This window comes from Cupressus sempervirens, chromosome 7, assembly GCF_028749045.1.
Source record: "Cupressus sempervirens isolate cs-2001-9-10 chromosome 7, ASM2874904v1, whole genome shotgun sequence".
Classification (NCBI taxonomy): domain Eukaryota; kingdom Viridiplantae; phylum Streptophyta; class Pinopsida; order Cupressales; family Cupressaceae; genus Cupressus; species Cupressus sempervirens.
The window spans coordinates 91895700-91919565 of NC_143124.1; positions in this window are offsets into that span (position 1 = coordinate 91895700).

The window sequence follows — 23866 nt, forward strand, 5'->3', positions numbered from 1 at the left end:
AAGGAAGAAATTTCCATGTAGGAGGTGGAAGTCATGGAAAAGTGGCAGTTTGAGGAAGATGTTGGTGCCCTAGCTGGAGGAAACCCACAACCATGGCATTGAAGGGGGCAAGGTGGTTGTAAAGGAGAAGGTGCCAATGAAGAACAGTCAAAAAAATTAGTCCCACATTACTTCCATGGGTAGGTTTTCTTGTGTTGAAATACTATCCCACATGATATACTTGTTTTCTTAAGATACTACCTTTTGAAAAGGTAACACTCATGTGTGTGGGACTCATGGATAGCCAGCTAGAGTCGATGACGCAATAGTTTTCAACCAAAGTGATCACACAATGACATGGAACCTGACACACAGGATGACGCCACATGGACGAAATACATGGTCGGTGCTTCCTCACTTCATGAAAATGTGTAAAAGTTAGATAATGTGGGAAAGTGCCAAAGCACTATGTGATAGTGGGCCCAAGTTTACAGTGAGGTGGCAGATCTAATCATCAACATGAGTGGACCTCTGAATGAATAGAAGAATGACACATGGCATCCATTGAACAAATCTTGAAGTGACAATTGACAGAATGGAGATCAACAAGAGCCTAAGATGGAGTTGTTAGATTTTACCACATGGCAAGATCTAATGGCTAGCACTTGCTCGCAATATGGGGTTTCTCGAAGGTTAAGTAAAGTGGGAAAGCACCAAGCTCTAGTTTGCGATGACCTAGCACCAAGTGGTAGATATCAACCAATTAGATACTGCCATGTGGCACAAAAGTCAAAGAGGGTTTGACCCAAAGTTGTAGGGTGAGGGAAAAAAATGAAATATTTTTAAATGTGATTTTAAATATTTTCTCAGAAAAGGTCACATGCAAACTTATTTTAAATTCAAAATGACATGTTTTCTATAGTTGAAACTTTAGGATATTTTAAATTTTTTGAAAAATTTAAAAGTTGCAGTCATAGAGCTCTGACAGAGGGATGATTTTTGAAATGACTTTTAGGGGATTTCTAATGGGCTAAATATGCACTCCAATATACTGTCAAAATTGGGAAGAGACGAACTATCTAATTATGAAGTTGGTTTTTGCACATGATGTTACTGGTACATGCAATAGGAGGTTTTGTCTCTTAGAATGATTTACGTGTTTTATTAGGTGTTTTGAGTTGTCAGTTGTAGAATTTAGTGGAGAAACACCTTAAACATGTTTAGTGACTCTTGTATCTAGTTATTTTGAGTCTTTGTGGTGTTTTGGCTTAAAATTGATCAATTGGCACATATCCAAGTTCAGTTATCAGATCTTTGTCTTTTACAGAGATATTTTGCATTTGGAAAGACAAAACAAAAGGGACATGATTAGTAGTTGATGTGAGAAGGTAGAGAGAGGTTATCCAACTTCTTGGGAAAGAATTCTAAGGGGATATTTTTCATCTTTTGATCAAATCTAGGAATTGCCTCCTTGTTGTATGTTCTTTCTTTTTCCCTTTTGTAAAGGTTGTTGGTTGGTTTTCAATTTTTAGTTCTAGGAGCTCTGCTCAGGCTGTGAAAGCTACACACCTGACAATTTCTCTTGTATTGAGCAGCATTTAAGTTTTATGTAGATAGTTCTCATTGGTTAGGTGGTTTTTGAATCATTTATGTAAATCTTTCATGTATTATTTTTCAAGGAAAATAAATAAAACACAACAAAGGGTTTAATTTTAGTCTAAATCTTGTATCCTATTCATGAATTTGTAATCTTTTCTATTTTGTGAACAAATAGCATAAACTAGGTTGCATTTTGTTGAAGAATGTATGTGATTGAAGGATCTTGCTAATGGAACAAAGAGCCATGTAATTGCTTGATGTTTATCACAGGGTTTGTAGATTTCATGATGGGATAGTTTGAGGATGAGATTTATTTTGATGTAGATGTCTATTCACAAGGTCAAAGATAGATCATGGATCTTGATGTAGGAGTTATGTCAAATATTTCCATGAGATGTATGGTTGTAATTCATGTAATTGCCCAATAGATAAGGCACTGATCAAAGATAGGATTATTAGGTTTTGTTGCTCATACCTGGGTCTTACTGATATCAACATATTAAATCATTTTTCTCTTTTATGTTGAAAGTTATTCAAAGTCTAACCCTCACATAGCTTATTGGTTTCATGAGTCATGCTATTAGTTATTTCATGCTTGTGATTTCTTGGTTAAGTATAAAAGATTTAGGGGTTTCATCTATTATTCCAGATCCTGATTATGCTCATTTCACTGGTCACATAATCAAATCTTAAGAGGTTCACCTGCCTAGGTTTTGCAGAGCCTGAAGTGAAGGAGTGTAGTGTTATAGTTGGCCCAGGTTCTTGGTGAATTGTGTCCATTATTGGAGATAGTTTCCCATAGATGCATTCTTTCCTTGCATACTTGGTGATTCAAATTCTATTAAATTAGGAGCCAATAGAAATCACCCATGATGACCTAGTCCTCATCCACAAAGTTCTTTCTTTGATTAGAAAGTTCAATCAAAAGAGTTTTCCTACCCCCATTTTGTATTAGGTACATTTAGAGAGACAATGGTTAAAAATGGTTAAAAATCTAAAATTTAGAGAGGCAATGAGAACTATGGGGTTAGAACATATGAAAATAGTAGTGAAAGCAGCATTGTTTGAAATATCTTTGATGCATACCAATCCATTTGTTCAAAAGCACATACTAAAGATGCTAATACAAGTTGACAAGTCCTCACATCAACCATAATGGGAAAGGAAATGGAAAAAAAATTTATGGTAAGAAAAACAAGTAAATCATTAAGGATAAGTAAAACAACATTAGTCAAAGCCTTAGTGAGGGAAGAGAAAATTGAGAATTCTAATGAGACTTCTTTTTAGTCATTCCAAGGTAGACTACCATGTAAGGATAAAGTTATTGTTGATGCACTAAGAACATTAATTGAAACCTTTTGGCATGATAACACAAGGTCTTTACGAAACCAAAAAGATGTTGTCAAAAGATGGATTGGAAAAACAAACTATGAGCCAGATGCAAAACATTTTTTGGATATGACTCAAACACAATTTTATGAGATGTTCAAAGATTTCCTCAAATTAAAATCAGCTAATATTTTTTTGAGATGACAAAACCATTACATGTGAAGATAAATCATATGTGCACTACATGTTGTGGTAGGGTTCATATTGAGTTTTCTATGTGTTATGTTGTTTTTCATTATATATGTTGTACTTTGCATAGTAAAAAAATATTGCAAGAATGTGGTCTACAATTACCTTCTAAGTCACCGAGAGAATTTATTGCAAGTGTACTATGTAAATGAGATGATGGGTGTATTTATTATATAAAATCATGTGTTTGAAAAGTTTTTACCCTCAATGTGGTGGTTTGCAAAAGTTGCATAGATTCCTACATCTATATAGCACACATGAAATTGGTAAGACACTAGTTTCTCTTGGAAAGAACAAGTCAGTTATATATGGTGTTAAAGATGGAAAAGAATTAAAGAGTTGTGTATTAGTGAAAATTGATGTATGTGTAGCTAATTTTATGAAATTGTTTCAAGAGAAAATAGTTTATGACTAGATAGGTCATACACATAGAGCTAGATGATTAGATGAGCAATTCAAGTTTTGTAAGGACACTTTTCCCTTGAGTACAATTGTGTTAGTTGTTGACTTCACTGAAAACTATACACTAAAACCTCAAAATAAAGTGCATCCAATATATTACAACTCTATACAAGTGTCATTTTTTATACACATAACATTTATTCATGTAGATGATAGCACAAAGGATGATAGAAAAATATTAAGAGATTATCACTTCTATATCAGTGATGATTGAACTCATCCATTAGAGTTTGTGCAAGGATTTTTTAGAGTATTCTATGACAATTTGAGGGAAAGAGATGAAGATACAGTCAACACATTATATGGTCAGACAATTGCACCGCACAATTAAAGAATGAAAGGATGTTCTATTGGTTTAGTAGGATGCATGTGAGAAGTGGAGTGCAACATTTTTGGAATTTCATTGAGGTTGGACATGGAAAGAGAGAGCATGATGGTGTCAGAGCATGTGTGAAAAGAGCCCTTATTAGAGAGGAATTCAAGTACAACAATGGTGCAATATTAGAAAATGCTAAAACAATTGTCCAATGGTGTAATTCTATGATGAGACTAGGTAATACAGGTAAATCTATGGTTTCTATATATATTTGGTTGATATATGAACCTAACATTGAAAATTTACAAGATTGTTGTACAATTACAAGATCAAGTGAGATGCATTCATTTTGAAGTTCAAATGCAATGCCACTAACTATTCATACTAGAAAATTTGCATGCTTTTTCTATTCTTGTATGCATCATTATGGGATGAATGTGAATCAAAAGATTGGGTTGACCAATGGTCTTGTACACCTTTGCATCCAATTAATTCATATCAACTTCCTACAACACTACAACTCAACCAAATTGAAGCATCAATAGATTTTGAGCATGTATTTGACCTAGTTGAATGAGGTACTAAGTTATCAACATAATACTTGGTTAAAGTAGATTACTTTCAATTTTGGCATTAACTTATCCTTCTATATAATATAGTTCATGTATATGTTGTTATTGCATATGATAATAATATTTAAGGAACATATTACTTTCTATGTTGGTGTATTGAGCCCAAAAAGAAATCGATAGTTATAGTCGTTGATGATGAGGATATTAAGTACCCAATAGGATCCGTCATTGTGACAAGCACATGGCTTAGAAGGTAGTATATTTTTTTCCCTAACATGAAGATTTCTTTAAGTCAAATTTTCATGTATAACATATTAATTTTGACTTTAAATTGTCTTTATAATTAAATGTAGGTACCCTATGAAGAATTCTACCATGTGGTTATTTGAGGATTTTGAGATACATTGACATATTCTTCATTACTCTAATCTTAATGTTGTGAGAAATATTCAATTCATGTCATATCATGGTAGGCCTCTTAACAAGAAGTTGTGGAAAGTACGTGAGTCTGATCATGTTGCAATACTTGAAACAATAAGGGTCAGAGCTGATCTAGAAGATTCCCTTGATTGATTGTGTGCTATATAGCAAAATCATTCTACATATGGTAGAATAATTTTTAAAATTTTGTATATATGTTATGCAAAATGTTGCAACTTCACTGTGATGTGGATATGTAGATGCCAAATTTTGTATATAAAAAAGAGAAAAAAAGTAACATGTGGATATTTATATGCCATTGTTTGTATAAAAATGTGATAAGAGATGTCCCATATGCATATTTAGATGCCAAATTTTGTATATAAAACTGATAAGAGATGTAAATATTGTACATTATTATTATAATTATTTCATAAATTTGTCTTTTGAACTCTTTTTTGTGCTTTTGATAATATCCTTACAAAAATATTCAATTATCCTCAAATTATATGAACTTAGATGGCTATCATCTTGTATTTTTCTCCCAAATTTCTCATAACATAAGGAAAATAAATTATAGATTTGGATACCCATTTGGCTTCTCTACAACATATGCAAATGTTAGAAAGGGTTGTTTTGGACCATGTCCTTGCTGTCACACTATGGTACCCCTTTTTAGGCTTAAAATAGCCCTCTAATTGGAACAAGTCATGATGATGACATCATCATGAGGTCAATAGTGTCTAGGAAGATTTAGGGTGAGTTTTTGTACCATAGGTAAGGTTTGAAGTTAAGTTTGAGAAGATAGGAAGGTTATTTGACCAAATTGGTGAAAAGGTACAAAAAATGTAAAAGTTACATTGTGTAACTATTGGCAAGAAAGTAGCAAAGTGTTAAAGAGGGGCTCTCAAGGGTGAATAACCACCCAACCAACCTATATAAAGCATGAGAAGACCTCTGAGAAGGGTTGGAAGTCGTAAAATGCAAAGTGCAATTTTTGCAATTTCTTGTAAAAGTTGGTTGGGAAATAATCAAATGACTTGGAGGAGTGTATATGTGTTAGAGATAACCAAATTTTTGGGTTGGAATCAAGAAGACAAGTTTTGGAACATTTTTTTGTGCCTTCTAGATTGTTGATCTATACTTTTCCAAGAATTTTTTTGGTTTCCTATGATGAGCTGATTGAGTCTAGTTCTTGGATTGATTTAACATGTTCAAGGCATTGATTTGAATTATTATAGTAGATTAGAACAATATATTGCATTCATTTTCCTTCATTTTGTGCTTTCCTAACAACTAGGGTTTTGAAGATTTTAATGCATTCCTAGCAATCTAGAACTACTCCATTAGCTCTAGTTGGTTGGGCTTAGGCTAGGACCAACCTCATTTCAAACACTTAACATCCCTTTGATGCTATCAACCACACTGAATAGAAGCATCCCTAAGGGCCTCTTAGCACCTTCAGGTTGTGATATTTGATTGGGCATTTCTCCAAGCTTGTGCAAGGTATTGATGAATTGTCATGTGCTACAAGATCAAATTATCTAGGCCTAAAACAACCTATCTTAGTTCTTAGAGAGTCAACTTTTTTTGGATTTGACATCTATAACTCACCTATTTCCAAAAGTTGCAATGTTGCTGAATTCAAATGAGAAAGGTTGTGCATTATTTCAAATCATTGGCTATAGGATTGAATTGTCTAGTCCATTAGCTCTACTTGGTCGAGTTTAGGCTTGGACCAGCCTCATTTCAGCCACAACATCCCTCTAACATGATCAACCACACTAAATGGAAGCATCCCTAAGGGTCTCCAGGCACCATCAAGCTACTATCTATGATCAGACGTTTCTCTAGGCTTGTGCATGGTATTGACAAACTATCAGGTGCTACAAGATCATGTTATCTAGGCCTACAACAAGCTATCCCAATTTTAAGAGATTTGAATTTGTTTGGATTTGGCATCTATATGTCACCTATTGCTACAAGTTGAACTTTGAAATAGTTGGTCCTAGGATAGAATCCTCTACTCCATTAGCTCTAGTTGGTATGGTTAATGCTAGGAATAACCTCATTTCAAACATGATGTCCCTTTGATGGTATCAACTACACTGAATGGAAGCATCCCTAAGGGTCTCCAAGCACCATGGGGTTGCGATATTTGATCGAGGATTTCTCCAACCTCATGTGAGCTATTGACTAACTATCAAGTGCTACAATATCATGTTATCAAGGCCTACACCAACCTATCTCAATTTTAAGAGATTTGACTATGTTTGGATTTTCATCCGTATCTCACCCATTGCCAAAAGTTGCAAGGTCACTTAGTTCAAATGAACAAGGTTGTGTATATTTAAAACCATTAGTCCTATGATCAAATTGTCAACTACATTAGCTTTGTTTGGTTGGGTTTTGGCTATGACCAACCTCATTTAAGCCATGGTGTACCTCTAACAATATCAACCACACTGAATGGAAGCATCCCTAAGGGTCTCTAAGCACTATCAAGCTGCAACATTTGACACAAATAAAAAATCATGACATATTTTTACTTTTCATGTTTTTTTACATCAAAATAAGTGACATATGATTTTGATTAAATGTTATAATGAGTTTTATAAACATGTTACATTTTCTGTATAAAATAATGAATATTCATGTGTTTGATTAATTGCAAGAAAGTAAGATGAAATACAAGTTTGTATGCACACACTAAACAAGTTGGATTGAAATCCAAGTTTAATGTATATCAAAATGAACAATATATTATGTTATCTGAATCATATAGCTACAAAAATATGTTATGTCTCATTGGTAAAATACAAAAGTCAAATACCTAACAAATGTTGAATGTGTACAATAGAAATGTTGAACATCCAAAGTAAAAATCTCAAATATATACAATACAAAAGTTGAATGCGTAGAATAGAAATATTGAATGTGCACAATACAAATCTTGAATATATACAATACAAAATTTGAATATATGTTAATGTCATATGATGACCAAAACTACATATCTATATCGCTATCAATATCTATGACTATGCAAGATCCTCAAAATTGAGCCTCTTTGATGTAGTTTGTGGCTTGCTAGGTGTCTATAGAAGAATAATTAAAATGCACTATCAAATATCTTATCTATAAGTAATATGAAAATAACTAGAAATTGGGTTCTAAATTGTAGATAGTTGTGTTGTTCATTTCCTCATCCCTTTGTCCCATAGTTAGAGTAAATGATAATGGTAATGGGCTCCTTTCTCAATGGTTGGGACTCCTAAAAAAATGATGAGGTTGAGTGACGATGGGAAACACAACTTCTCATGAATCAATACTCACAAGAAGCAAAACCACCAATGAAATGGCGCTCTAGTATGTGGCACAACCTATATGGTAAGTGATAAAATGTTGGACTTATAGAGTGGCATTAGGGATTTCAAATAATTTTAAAAGAAAAAAATGTACTATAGCTTGAGGTAGATCTCTTGTTCTAGTAGGAGGTACAAGCACTGATGAATCAATGTTGGTATGAGGCACAACCTATATGGGAAGCCCTAAAATGTTAGCATTATAGAATGGCATTAGGGATTCCAAATAGAGTAATAAATAAATAAATGTACTATAGTCTAAGCTAGATCTCACATGCTAGCAAGAGGTACAATCACTGATGAATCAGTGATGGTATGAGGCACAACCTATATGATAAACAATAAAATGTTAGGATTATAGAGTGGCATTAGGGATTCCAAATAGAGTAAAAAAAATGTATTGCAGCCTAAGATAGATCTCTTGTGCTAGAAGGAGGTACAACCACTAATGAATCAGTACTAGTATGAGTCACAACTTGTATGGTAAGCGATACAATATTAGCAGTATAGAGTGACACTAAGGATTCCAAATAGAGTTTAAAAAAAGAAAAAGAAAAACTACAACATGTGTTGGATCTCCTATTCTAGCAAGAGGCACAACCACTGATGAATCAATGTTGTTATGAGGCACATCTTGTACATTAAGTGATAAAATGTTAGAATTGTAGAGTAGGAGTTAGAGGTTTCTATCAAACACATAAACAATCCAAATTGAGATCCCAAGAGGGCTTCAACTAATAATATATATACATACCTCTGGCCTCTGTTGTGTTTCACCTCATCTTTGACATTTGGGACTCCTAACAAAATGAAATGGGAAAGGATTTGAATGAAGTCTCAAAGAGTGTTGAACTAGGTAAAAGATAAATAACACGTGTTAATAAGAAAAATTGGTTATAATTACTATAAAACTGAAAAAAAAAAGTGTATTCATTTGTAAATGCAAATGTTTAATATGCATATAGAAAAAATGCATACTATAACCTAAAATTTATGAGAAAAATATATAAAATTTTACCTCTTCCATTGCCTCAACATTGGTAGTCTCATCTAAATTCATCAACTCTACAAAACTCAATTCTTTATACATATATTCAACAAACAAGTCAACATGTATTTATCAATATTAAGTACATGTTTATAAATTCATTCATAATAAATTTCAAAATATAAACTTGACTTTTATTTAATACCTTTTTTATTTCAGTATTCTTGTTGATTTCCTTCCCTTTCCTCTAGACCTTGAGCTATGTGGAGTACTCTAAAGAAGAAACAAATATAACATAAGAGGAATCAATAAGACACATCCTGACTTCAACTCAAATTGTAAAATTTATAGGTGTGCAACCTTTGATACCGCATAGCTCTCAAGTCTAAAGGTAATGGCAAAAACCATGGCATCATCAACTTGAGAAATTTCAGCCCTATAAAATAGCAAAGAGTATTGTTATAAATATGAGATGATGTTGTAAATCAAAAGAAGGCACAATAACAACAAGAATATCATAGGAGGGAAAGAAGACACAAGAATGACTTGATGGATGATATTGGAAGGATAGTTGAAAGATAGGAAGATTTGGGGCTCAGAAAGGCTACAAGGCCTAAATTGAAAGCAAAGAGACTGAAAAGCAAAAGAGAGATATGAATGAACTTTTGGCACCTTGTCAAGAAATAAAAGTGGAGAATCAGGATCTCCACACTCTTTCAATACACCTTATGTGATATGGAGGTTCTTCAATGCAGATGGGTATATGGAGGATTAACTCATGAGATTCATTAGATGGAGTTTGTGTATGCTAGGCGTAAGATATGTTGATGAGAATAGGATGAATTTGATGAATTTGGGAGTGTTTCAATGATGGTAGGAGATGGAAGAGGATCTATAAGTAGGTTGAATAAAAGATAGATGATAGTTATGGGACATGGAAGAGGAGTGATGAGTGCAAGAGATGGAAAGGTTTTAGCATGCTAGGAACTTCACATAATGTAATTAGATCAGATCTCCTCATCAACTTAACTTGAACATGGATATTCTATTGGCTTCCTTTTAAGAGTTCTTAAAGACAAGGTGTTTTTTGTAAAAAAATTAAGAAACAACATTTATGAAACTTAGTGTTGTTAGTGTCATACCAATTAGGAAATAATATTTTAAAGCCAATGTATTATTGTACTTTTAAGAAAGAATTTTTTTTTTAACCTCGGGTGTTCTTTCTCCTAGCCTTGCACCTCTAGAAAAATGAGTACTATGTGGTGTTCTCATACAAATTTTTGCACCATGCATTGCATATTGTTCACATATCAATCTAAAGGGCTTTATAAAATAATATATATATACTTTTATGATATTTAGGTGATTGAATATTATCATGTTAGAACTCATGGCGTTCATTAGATGGGGTTTGGGTAATGCTAGGAGGAAAAGATGTGGATGGGAATTGGATGTAATTGATGAATGGAAGGGTTTCAATGATGGTAGGATATGGAAGAGGATCTATAAGTGGGTTGGATGAAAGTAGGATGATAGTTATCAGACATGGAAGATGAATGATGAGTGTGGGAGATGGAAAGGTTTTAGCATGCTAGCAACTTCATATGATGTAATTAGATGAGATGTCCTCATCAACTTAACTTGGAAATGGATATTATATTGACTTCCTTGTAAGACTTCTTAGAGACTAAGTATTCATTGTAAATAACTAAGAAACAACATTTAGGGAGCTTTGTGTTGTTAGTGTCATACCAATTAAGAAACAATATTTTAAAGCTATTGTATTATTGTACTTTTAAGAATATTTAAAAAACATTGCATCGGGTGTTCTTGCTCCTAGCCTTGCACCTCTAGAAGAATGAGTACTCTGTGGTGTTCTTGTACCACTTGTTGCACATCCATTGCATATTGTTCACATATCAATCTAGATTGATCTATAGATTTTTTATTCTCTTTACTTTTATGATATTTAGGTGATTAAATAATATCATGTCAAAAAAAAAAAAAAAACCTATATTTCCTATCCACCAAAGACCATCACCATAAAATCATCTATGAGTGTGAAATTCCCACCTCCATATGAATAACAAGTATGACCATAATGTACACATTGATGAGATCACACTACATCCTGAGACACCTCAATATCCATCTCATCACACATGTGCTGATAGCTAAAACAAAAATGCTCTGAAGACTTTAATGATGCTCATCATGACCATGTAGGTGGCACAAGAGAGGATGAAAATGGTGGTCTAGGTGTAACAATTGAATATGACACTAGTGCTGCAGGTGACACAAGAGGAGATTTCATTGGTGGTGCAGGTGATGTTGATGGAGCATTCATAGGATATGATGATTGTGGTACCATAGGTGATGATGATGGAGCTATCGCATGCTATAATGTCCTTGAAGGTGCATGTGATGATGGCCAAGGTGCCATAGGTGAAGAAAGACAACCTAAAGGTGAGCCATGCTCAATGATAACATCTGTTAATGATGCAGTTGCATGAAGAGTATGTAAATCAATAAACTCCTTCACAATTGATGTGATCACAACACAAGGCATGGTATTTTGTGCTATACATCTCCTCTCATGTTGTGGTACCACCCTATGAGTCCCAAGTCTATCCTATGTAGAGCCCCTCCCTCTACCCTAGAACTCACATATTTCAAAGTAATTTGGCTTCTCACCAAGGATGTACACACAATATAGCTTTCTCAAAAAATATAGAGGCACCTCATAATTATTACATGGTGGTAGATCAAATACCATATACCACCTATCCCACAAACATGATCTCATCCTAGTATGAGTGGACCAATGAATATGAAAAGTTTTGGTTATGTGTAATAGGGAGTTGTTCAATATAGGATTGGTGAAAAGAGAACATACAATACCTTTCTTTATGTCTTTATCTTTCACTTTCTTCTATGATAACCCATCAACATAAAATGCATGACACCTACCCCTCCATGTACCTAATTTTACAACCTCCCTAGACACCTTATTTGAATTTTGGTCCATTTTTTCAAGTGTATTTGCTAGGGTTGAGTGGTGAGAAAGTGTAGATGACTGCAACCTCTTGACCATTTCAGTAGCACTAGTTTATGTAAGGCAATTTATGAAGTATTCTTGTGTAGTAGTTAAATGATGTAATTGTATGCATGGAGGGTTTATAGGAGGTGGTGGTTGTTGAATAAGAACATTAAGTGGAGGGTTTTATGGTTGTGCTACTATGGGTGGAGGGTTTAGTGCATGTGTCACAATGGGTGGATTAATTTGTGGTTGTGTCACGATGGGTGGCGGGTTTGATTGTGTAGGAGGTGGTCTTTCACCTCTCCCTTGTTCTCTTGGATTCATTGATGCATCTATATTAATTTTTTTTTCAAAAAATTACAAATTATGAAAAAAATTATAAAACTTATAAATTAAAAAATGACATTACAAAATTTGGTGGAAAATTACATAAATGACAAAAAGAATGAAGACCTACCTTGCTTGCGGGATGCCATGGATGACAATACAATAAATAATCTCTTTTCCTCCTAAACCCAATAAAGTTTTGGCCTTCTCCTTGGCACTAAATACCATTTGAGAGTATAAAAATGCCCTCAAACATAGGTAGTAGGAAAAAATTATTCTTCTTAAAACTCGATTAGTTTTTAAGAAGCATAATTTGAAAAATCCAATTTGGTTATCAAACAAGATAAGTTTAATAACTCGATCAAGTTTTTAAAATTATAATGGCTATGTTTGGATACTAAGCATGGCACACATTTGACTTTTAAATGGCCTAATTAGGTTATTGGGAATTTTGTTTAAAAAATTGCATGCTCACTTTTTTGTACAACAAATTAGTGCACTCACCCATTAAGTAAAAGATAAATTTTTGAACCCAAAGGAAGAAAAACATTTTAAGGTCATTTCCAAGATTGGTAAAAGACCTAAGTTTGAGGTTCCCACATTTTTGGAAAATCTTAACTTGGAAGAATTTATTGATTGGATTAATGAAATAGAGGAATATTTTGAGTATTAAGATATTGAGGACCCTGATACGATCGAGTTTGCAAAGGCTAGACTGAAGGTTCATGCAAAGATTTGGTGGCAAGAGATTCAATTCAAGAAAAAATTAAGAGGGAAGGATAAAATCATAGTTGAATTAAAATGATAATTTGGTCCCATTAATTATGGGGGGATCCCACAATAATGGGTTCCACTTTTTGACCAATTTTAATATTGAAATCAATTTTTTTGAAACAAACCTTACATTCGAGTGACTATATCTCTAAAACTATGAATAATTTCAAGATGATGTAAAATAGTGATTTATAGTACTCTATTCCTACTTTGTAACAATATTTTTTAATTGAAATAAAAATTATGTAAGTCAATTTTTTTCTTCTCCTCACAAAACTGCTACATATTAAAAATTAATATTTTTAAAGAGTGACAATCCGCTTGACACACATAACCTTTTTCTATAAATGATAATGAGGTAATTATTTTGGCGTTGGATTTGTAACATCAATATCTAGATGATGCATTTGGTTTGATTCAATTTGGTTGAATATTGTATAGTTTATGAAGTTTTGAAGTGACATCAATCGTAATTCAAACATACGTTCATTTTGACATAGATAACTTGAACTTAATTTATCATAAATCTATATATTCTTTTATTCGAAAGCTATCTCAATAGCCTATTTCCTACATATTTTTTGAAAAGAAATTGACCTAATTTACTAATTTTCTCGAAGTGTCAAAGTCACTTGATGTTCAATCGGTAATGAACCTATAATGAGTTAAACTCATATTTGAAAGTCTTAATGAATATAATATGTATTAAAATTATAGTAGTTGGAAAGCTCACTTTGATCAGCACAAATTGGCATTTTTAATTTTATAGTAGGAGATCATTCATTTCAATTTAGGGTGTCAAAATAGCCTATTTCATTTTTTTTTTAGAAAAGAGGGTGGAAATTTTATAAATTAGCATGTTCGCATGAACATGATGTTTGCTTGAACATATAAAAGGTGTTCATCTGAATGTATGCTCAAGAGAACACGCATGTCTAAATTTTTTGTGTGTCAGAAACCTAATTTGACATGTTCACCTAAACATGTAAAATAATTTATGTTCACACGAACATGTTAAAAATAAAAAATCACGATGTCACCTGTAGATAGGACAATTTTTTTATAGTAAAGCCGAATGTTTTGTTACTGTGACTTTTTTATAAAGTTACTACACAAAATTTATTAAGGCAAGGGTAAATTTTTTATTTTTATGATTTTTAAATGGGAAATAAGAAAGGAAGGAAAATTAAATATGCAAGAAAGAGATCTGATGAAGTAGAACAAAGAAATCTTCAGAAAATTGTGGCACGTTATCATCAAATTAAACAAGGTCTAAAATTATATATATTAAATTTATTTATTTTTATGGTATTGAATTTAATTATGTTTCAATCTTATTTTTTATCTAATTTGATTTATTTATAAATTTGTTGCATAAAATAAACAAGTTGAAGGAAATGTTGAAGAAGGCTCAACAGAAGTAGAAGAAGTGCATATTGGAGAAAGGTTAGGAATACTCCCTGCAGAATCTCAAACAATGAATGTTGAAGAAGGTTCAAGATCACTCCCAATAGAGGTTCAAATAACAAAAGTCAGAGAAGGGTCAGAATCTTTCCTTATAGAATCTCAAACAATGAATGTTCGAGAAGGCTCAAGATCACTCCCTATAGAAATTCCAATAACAAAATTCAAAGAAAGGTCGAGATCAGGTGCAAGAACTAGTATGGATGAACTCATAAATATTAACCAATCTATAAAGAATGGTATTTCTCATAAAAATTAGATCATTTACTTAAAATGGATGTGGATAAATTGAGAAGACTTGTAGCTATTGTTGAACCCTTAAGTTTGTCTAAGAAAAGCTCATTGAATAAGAAGATAAGAGAAATTATGACTAAATTTGATAACACTAAAACACTTGAACAAGCTTAGCTTCTTTCACTTTTTCTTACATAAAAGAAGTTACAAGAGGCATTGAAATTGTTAGGTGTAGACACAAAATTAAAGAAGAAAAGATTTTGTAACATGCAAACTAATGTGATTGAAAATGTTAAACAAGGTTTGAGAAACATAGGAAAATAGTCTTGAACTAAAGATAAGTCCATGGCAAGAAAAGTGACATTGGTGTCTGTTGTAAGTAATAATATGACCAAAAATAGACAAATATCTTTAATTTCATCTGAAATGGGTTTTAGTAGGAAAACAATGAGAGAATATGTTACAAGAAGATTAATTTTGGATGATAGTATTATGGAGGGCAATTGGGAAATCATGTGTAGAGTACGTCATTCTAATAGGATTGAAGAGGTATTAAAAAATTTAGTCATATCATTTTGGATTAATAACACTCATTCTTCATCAAATAGTAGAGATGTTATGGGGCATAGGATTGCATCTAGTTGATATGAACATCATACAAAACATTGGTTGGACACAACACAACATGAGTTATATGTGTCATTTTGTAGTGAACATCCTAATGTAAAAGTTGCACAAACATTGTTTAAAAAATTGAAGCCATACTTTGTGAGGTCAAACAAAGTGTTTGAAACATGTCGCTGTCATCATCATATTGAGTTTTATCTCCACTATTAGGTATTTTGAAAGTTTGTAGAAGAGACATATGGTTTTCATGTTGCTCCTCCTAGTAGGAGAAGTGAGTTTATATCATCCATTCTATGTGAAAAAATAGATGATCCAGCTGGTCAAATAAATTGCATCAAAGAATTATGTGAAGCATGTGGTGAATTGGCTCTATTTCCTTTGAAAATTGAAAATTTTGATGTCACAAAAAAATTGAATTGCAAAAGTTACAAGTATTTGAAGAATGAAACAAAGTTGGGGAAAGAGACATTTCTTTGAATTTTATGTAATTAAGTTTTAAAATTTCATTTTTAAGTTTTATCTTTCAATTCGTTGAAGTTTAAATTTAATTTACAATCCATATTTTCAATGTAATGAACTTTTAGGTGTTAATAGAAAAAACATGCATGGTTGCAAGATGATAGAAAAGACATGTTCCTTACATTCAGTCATGAGTACAAATAATCACAATTGGACATTGAAGACAAGAGAATACTCATGTTTTTGTGAAAATTGCATTGATGAAGACTATCAAGAATGCATCAATCAAACACGTGGATATATAGGTGCATGGATTTCAGTGCCACTTGATGTTACCGATACATTTGATCAAGATGATGAAAATTTTGATGATATTCCATTGATTTCTGATCATTATAATCATATCTCTAGATTGGTAAAAGTGGGTATCATAAAAATTAATCTCAACTTGTCAATTTAATCTCAACTTGTTATTTAATTATCAATGAACTGTCTTATATATACTATACACATGTATGTATACTTGTTATGTAGGAGATATCTTTGCAGTGATTGTTGAGCCTAGAAATCATGAAGGTGTCAATTATTATTTATTGCGATGTATTGCAAAGAGGACAAAGTTATATGACCCTAAAGAAAGTGATGAAATGTTGTTCCCCATAGGTATTATACATACATGTGTGCACGTACATATGTGAATTTATATATATCTAGGTAACTTTATATCTATCAAATTTTAAAATATTTAAATTTGTGGTGCAGGTTCTGTTGTGATACATGGAACATATTTGAAGCAAGACAAAATAGTGCAACATGGAATACACTTTGTTGATTATCAACCTGACAACAAGGTTTTACAATACAACCTCCTGGTCATTGCTATCGGGGTTTGTCTACATCTAGTCAAATTTAAGCATATACATTGCAAGTGGAGACTAGATAGTGAAGATCATGAGAAGATATTACATGTTATAAGTGTACATCATGGTTGAACTAACCCTTGAGATTTATTTTATAATAATTTGAATTAATTTAAAGTTGTTTGCCTTGTTATATCAAATTTCAGGACCTTTAAATGTATACATTTTAGTAATATTAATTACCATGGATGAAGGTTATTAAGAATATTATATTGTGTAAAAGTTTTTTAAAATAGTGTATTGGCTTACCTACTAGCATATTTTTATCCACATAAAACAAATATGTATCTTTAGTCCTAGTAATGAATAATTGGAATTTATAAATGTGTCATTTTAATAATATTAATTACCATCCTAAACTAAAGATTATGTTATCATTAGTTTATTAAAAAACTATGTATAAATGTTAGTTTACTCTAGGGTCATAACTCTTAGTTTATTAGTTTATTAATGTGTTTTTAAATGTATACATTTTAATAATATAATTAGCATGGATGAATTTAATAATAACAACTTGATATAAATAGGCAATACAAGTTAGTTGGAACTTACATAATCATTAGATAGATATGTATCAAAGATAATTTAATATGTTAGAATTCTTAAATATCAACTTCTTTTCAAACTATTGAATTTCATCTTGAATTGAATATTTTTTTAATTATATGATCATACTTTTAGTTATCATTAGTTTATTAAAAAACTATATAAATTAATAATATTAATTACTATGGATAAATTTAATAATAACAACTTTGTCTAAATAGGCTATGTGTAAGTTAGTTGGAACTTACACAATCATTAGATAGATATGCATCAAAGGTAATTTAATATGTTATCTAAATTATTTTATCAATTTCTTTTCAAACTATTGAATTTCATCTTGAATTAAATGTGTTTTTAAAGTTGTATGATCATACTCTTAGTTATCATTAGTTTATTAACAAACTATATATTAATGTTAGTTTATTGTAGGGTCATACTCTTAGTTTATTATTTTATTAATGTATTTTTAAATATTATATTTTGTAAATATTTTTAAAAAAGAATAGTGTATTGGTTTACCTAGTTAGCAATTTTTATCCACATAAAACTAATATTTATCTTTAGCCCAACTAATTGATTTAACAAATATGTATCTTTAGTCCTACTAATTGTTTATTTTATAATGATTACAAATAAATTTAATGTTTTAAATTTGTAATCTAAATCATTTGGGTTAATTTAGTAGTTTTAAGCACCTATATTAATTCAATTCAATCACCCTAGAAATTATTATTATATTTCAAAATTATAAATTATGTTCATAGATCAATTTGGAACTTCTTTGAATATTTAACTATTGAAGTAGGTAAAGAGAAGTTCATTTGATTATTTTATAATGATCACAATAAAATCTAAAGTTTAAAATCTATAATCTAATTCATGGAGAATGTTCTAGAATAAAATACAAAAAAATACACATACACGTAAATCTCAAGAATAAACATGTACATCTAATATCGCTACTAAAATGCATACATATGCAAACTACAAGTCTCGAATAAACATGTATGTAGCAAAATATAAAATGTCATATACATGTGACCATCCAACTATTGAAGTACTAAATAGTCAAATAAATAGTGAAACATGTACATGCGATCGAGGTATTGAAATATACGTGTATGCAAGTCTCTAGAATATACAAAGTCTCCAATATATTAATGATTCAAAATATATATAAATCTACTACTACTAGAGGGAGCCCTCAAGATGCATACAAAGAGAACAACCCCCTGATCGAGTCTCCTATACATCCTGTGGCTAAGGTGCATCGAATGAGCCCCACAAATACATACATACATACATACATACATACATATATATATATATATAGACACACACACACACACACACACGTGTACATAAATAAATTATATGAGTGCATATATCTAGTTTGAAACATAAATAACTTTACAAACTATTTAAAACTTATACCTAAGAACTATTGGGTGTCTCAATAGAATCATCTCTCTGGCATACATGCCCTAACCCAACACTAGATGTAATCATGTGCTTGGTGACCTGTGCCTGCATGATTTATTATAACTTAAATTAAATATCTATTTAAACTAAAATTTTAATTTCATATATTTAAATTTAAAAATAGTATGTTTGTGTGTGTACTTGGGTCTCAGGAGGGGGAGGATGATCTTTAGGCTCCATTGTATCATTTATTGATGTACCTCTACTGTCTGAAACATCAGTGCCTCCTAATACTACAACATCATCTCCTGAAACTCCAACACCTACTAAACCACCCTCAGTGCCAAAATCTCCAAATGCTAGTAATGATGAGTGAAATGGAGTGTGTAACTAGCTGGGTAATGGTTTAGAATCAGTGTTAGGTCAAAATAACATGTCCATGTATGATGAAAATCCCATACTCAAACTAGTATCAATCTCAAATAGCCCTCATAACTACTTACCAAAATCACCAAGGCCCTTAGTTGTGATCCTAACATCTCCAACTTGTATGCTTGAGTCATTTATAAAGTGTCATGAGCCTGGTGTAGAATGCTATGAGATATGTTGTGTGGCAACTGTCACTAGTGTGGTATGTCCCTATGTAACTATAGGGCTTTGATGGTGTCTAATGGTGTCCATCACTAAGTGAATTGGCATCCCTTGTGTATCATAAATATAATTGATACTTTGTAATAGATCCTCCAAAAAATACAATGCTAAATCCATATGTCTGTGTTGTTGCGAAAGAGCATGAACATTGCTTGGTATTGGTAGTCAAACAACTCTATATGCCTCATCAGTGAAGGTTCCTAAAGTGCTACTAAATTCCTTTGAAGATGGTCAACTTGGATGACTCCATTAAGTGTGAATATAATGACCAAGAGAATCAGATGTGATACTAGCAACCACAAATGCAATGTCTCCAATACTATCAATTGATCCCCTTTGGGAAGTAATGATGACTCTATCTATAATAGGCACTAGTGCTAGAGTCACTGGAGGAAGTCTTTTTCCAATGAACTCCATCACATTTGGAGGTGGCAAACATTGTGCACTATGATACTGGTCATGATTTGTAATTTGACCATTCTGCTATCTGCAATAATCTAGAGTATCTAAGTAGTTGACGTTGAGCCCCATGCAAAACTTAGCATACAACTATTGTGCAAAATAAAGAAATATCTAATTGTTATTAGGATAATGACCATGTCTGGCTAAAAAATAGGATAGATCAAACTAGAAATAATAAGATCTTTGCATCGTGTCACTCGATAGCCTCTCACCCTGCCCTGTGTACCCTTATATGATGGAAAGATATCTCATTTGATGACATCTTTAGGGGCCACCCTCTTGACCTCATCAAAAGATGCATCTCTTGAAATCTTACCTCTAAGCTCCCTAAATATGGTAGCTAATACATCAAGGGTAAATGAATGATGAGCTCTAAATCTAGTATCTAGATCCTGTAAACTCCTACATATGGTAGCATATATGTCTGTATATAGAACATCATCAGAAGAAAATATAGGCATCTCTAATCTAACAACCTTCTCCTCTACAAATGCAAATAATCCATCAATATCGATGCATGGAGGTGGCACAATAGGAGCCACAACAGGACCTCTAGCAAGAGCTACAAGTACAAGATCTCCAACAGGATCCACACTAGCAAACACATCAAGACCTAGACCACTTAGAGCTACACCAGGAGCCACAACATGAGCTGCACCATGAGCCCTATGAAAAGCCACAACATGAGCCCCACCATGAGATACAACATGAGTCCCACCACAAGCAACATGACAAAGTGCATGAGGAACCACAACAAGAACTACATCAAGAGTTGTAGTAGGAGCTGCATCAGAAGCCACAACAAGAGGATTTACAATAAGAGCCTCATCAGTGCCCTCAAGATGATGAGAAATCTGATTGTGTGAAGTCATATTTGTACAATGATGGAGCTAATATATATTTTAAATTTATACATATAATGTATATATGTACATATCTAGTCTAGTACAATTTTTTTAATCTAAATTAAAAGATATGTAATCACATGTAAATCATGTCTAGATAATTTGTAACATGTATCAATTAAAGGGTTCAAGAGTTAAAGATTAGGGTACATGATTAAAGGGTTTGATAAATAGAATAGGGTTTGGTTAGGGATAAAGGGTTATAGTTAGATTTGGCTTTGTGTTAGATTATGGTTTGATTAGGATTTCATTTAAATTAGGGTCTGAAATAGATTAGGTAGTTTTCAATTCTTAGGATTACATTATAGTTTGATTTAGATTTTAGGGTTTTAGTTTTTAGTTAGTATTATATAAATTCTAGGGCTTTAGTTAGATTACCTAGGGTTTTAATTTGAGTTAGGGTTTAAAGATTAGGGTTTCAATTACAGTTAGGGTTAGGCTAGGGTGTATCTAGTTAGATTAGGGTTATGATTAGATTAGGATTTGAGTTAATGATTAGGGTTTGATTAGGTTTCAAATGATTTAGATTACAGTTTGAGTTCTAGATTATTTGGGTTTGGTTAGGGTTATGGTTGTACATTACTTAAGGTTTGAGTTCTAGGGTTTTAATTAAAGGGTTTGATTTAGATTAGGCTTAGAGGTAGATTACCTAGTTTGCTTAGGGTTCAAGATTTCTAGGGAACTATGATTCGAGATTAGGGTTTGATTTTTTAGTTAGGATTAGATAAAGGGTTTGATTATAGTTCAAATGATTTAGATTAAGGGTTTTTCTAGTTAAAGATTAGGGTACACATGATTCTAGGGTTTGATAAATAGATCTAAGGGTTTGGTTAGGGTTTGATTTATAGGGAACTTACATGGTTAGATTAGGGTTTGTGTTAGATTAAGGTTTGATTAGGATTTTATTAGGGTTTGAGTTAGGGTAACTTGAATCAAATTAGGGTCTCAATTTGAGTTAAGGTTTAAAGACTAGGGTTTCAGTCACGGTTAGGGTTATCTAGTTAGATTAGGGTTATTATTAAGATTAGGATTTGAGTTAAAGATTAGGGTTTGATTGGGGTTCAAATGATTTAGATTAAATTAGGGTTTGAGTTCTAGATTAGAGGGTTTGGATAGGGTTATGGTTGTACATTACTTAAGGTTTGAGTTAGGGTTTGATTTAAAGGGTTTTATTTAGATTAGGGTTTGAGTTAGATTGGGTTTTGATTTATAGGGTTATGATTAGATTAGGGTTCATGATTCTAGGGTTTGATTTAAAGAAATTAGGGTTTGAGTTTTTAGTTAGGAAATTAGATCAGGGTTTGATTACGGTTCGATTTGTAGATTAGGGTTTGAGTTAAAGATTATGGTACATACATGATTAGGGTTTGGTTAGGGTTTGATTTATAGGGTTATAGGTAGATTCTAGCATTTTTGTTTCATTAGAGTTTGATTCTAAGATTTCATTTAGATTAGGGTTTGAGTTTTTATTTAGGATTAGATTAAAGGGTTTTAGTTTTCAATTATGATTAGATTATGATTTGAGTTAAGGTTTTCTTAGGGTTTGATTTCTAGGGTAATGGTTAGATTAGGGTTTGAGTTAGATTCTAGGGTTTGATTAAAATAAGGTTTCATTTAAAGATTAAAGGGTTTGAGTTAGATTAGGTTTTGGTTATAGTTTGATTTCTAGGCTTACAATTATATTAGGGTTTTTAGTTAGATTAGGGTTCATGATTAGGGTTTGATTTAGATGAGAGTTTGAGTTAGATCTAAGGGTTTCAATTTTTAGTTAGGACTAGACTAGGGTTATGGTTCTAGGGTTACATTAGCCTATTTTAGTTACAGAACTCTAGGGTTAGATAAGGGTTAAAGAGTTTTCAAATTAAGGTTAGAGTTTGAGTTAGGGTTAGAAATTAGGGTTAGAGTTTGAGTTAGGGTTAGGGTTATTGTTAGTGTTAAAGGGTTGGAGATAGCTCATTCTAATAGTTTCTAATTTTCTAAACTAATTTGTTTTTTTCATTTTTGTTTCTCTAATCTTTCAATTTAATGTTTTTCTAATATTTTGTAATTTTTTTTCAAATATTTTATAATGTTTTTCTAATATTTTGTAATGTTTTTTATAATATTTTCTAATGTTATATATTAATTTATTTTTCTTTAATGTTAAACACTAATGTTTCCTAATGTTATAATACTAATTTATTTCTCTAATATGTAGATTAATGGTTTTTTAATATTTCATTTAGTAATGTTTTCCTTATAATTCTATACTATTATGTTTTTAGTATTTCATAATGTTTTTCTAGTATTTTCTAAATTTCAAGACTAATATTTTTAAAATTATTTTCTCATATTTTCTAATATTTTTCTAATATTTTTCTAAATTTGCTTCTAATTAAACTAATGTTTTTCTAATTTTTTTTCTAATATTCTATGTTACTAGTACACTATTAAAAAAAATATATATATTTTGTAATATTTTTCTAATATATTGTAATATTTTTCTAATATTTTCTAGACTAATATTTTTAAAAATATTTTCTAATATTTTCTAATATAAATGCAATGCTTTTTCTAATTTTTTTCTAATAAAACTAATATTTTTCTAAATTTTTTTCCTAATGTTATACTAATATTTTTCTAATATTCTAGATTAACGATTTTTAAATATTTTTTAATGCTTTTCTAATATTCTAAACAATTGTTTTTCTAATATTTTCTAATATTTATCTAATTTAACACTAATTTTTTTCTAAATTTATTTTTTTAATGCTAAA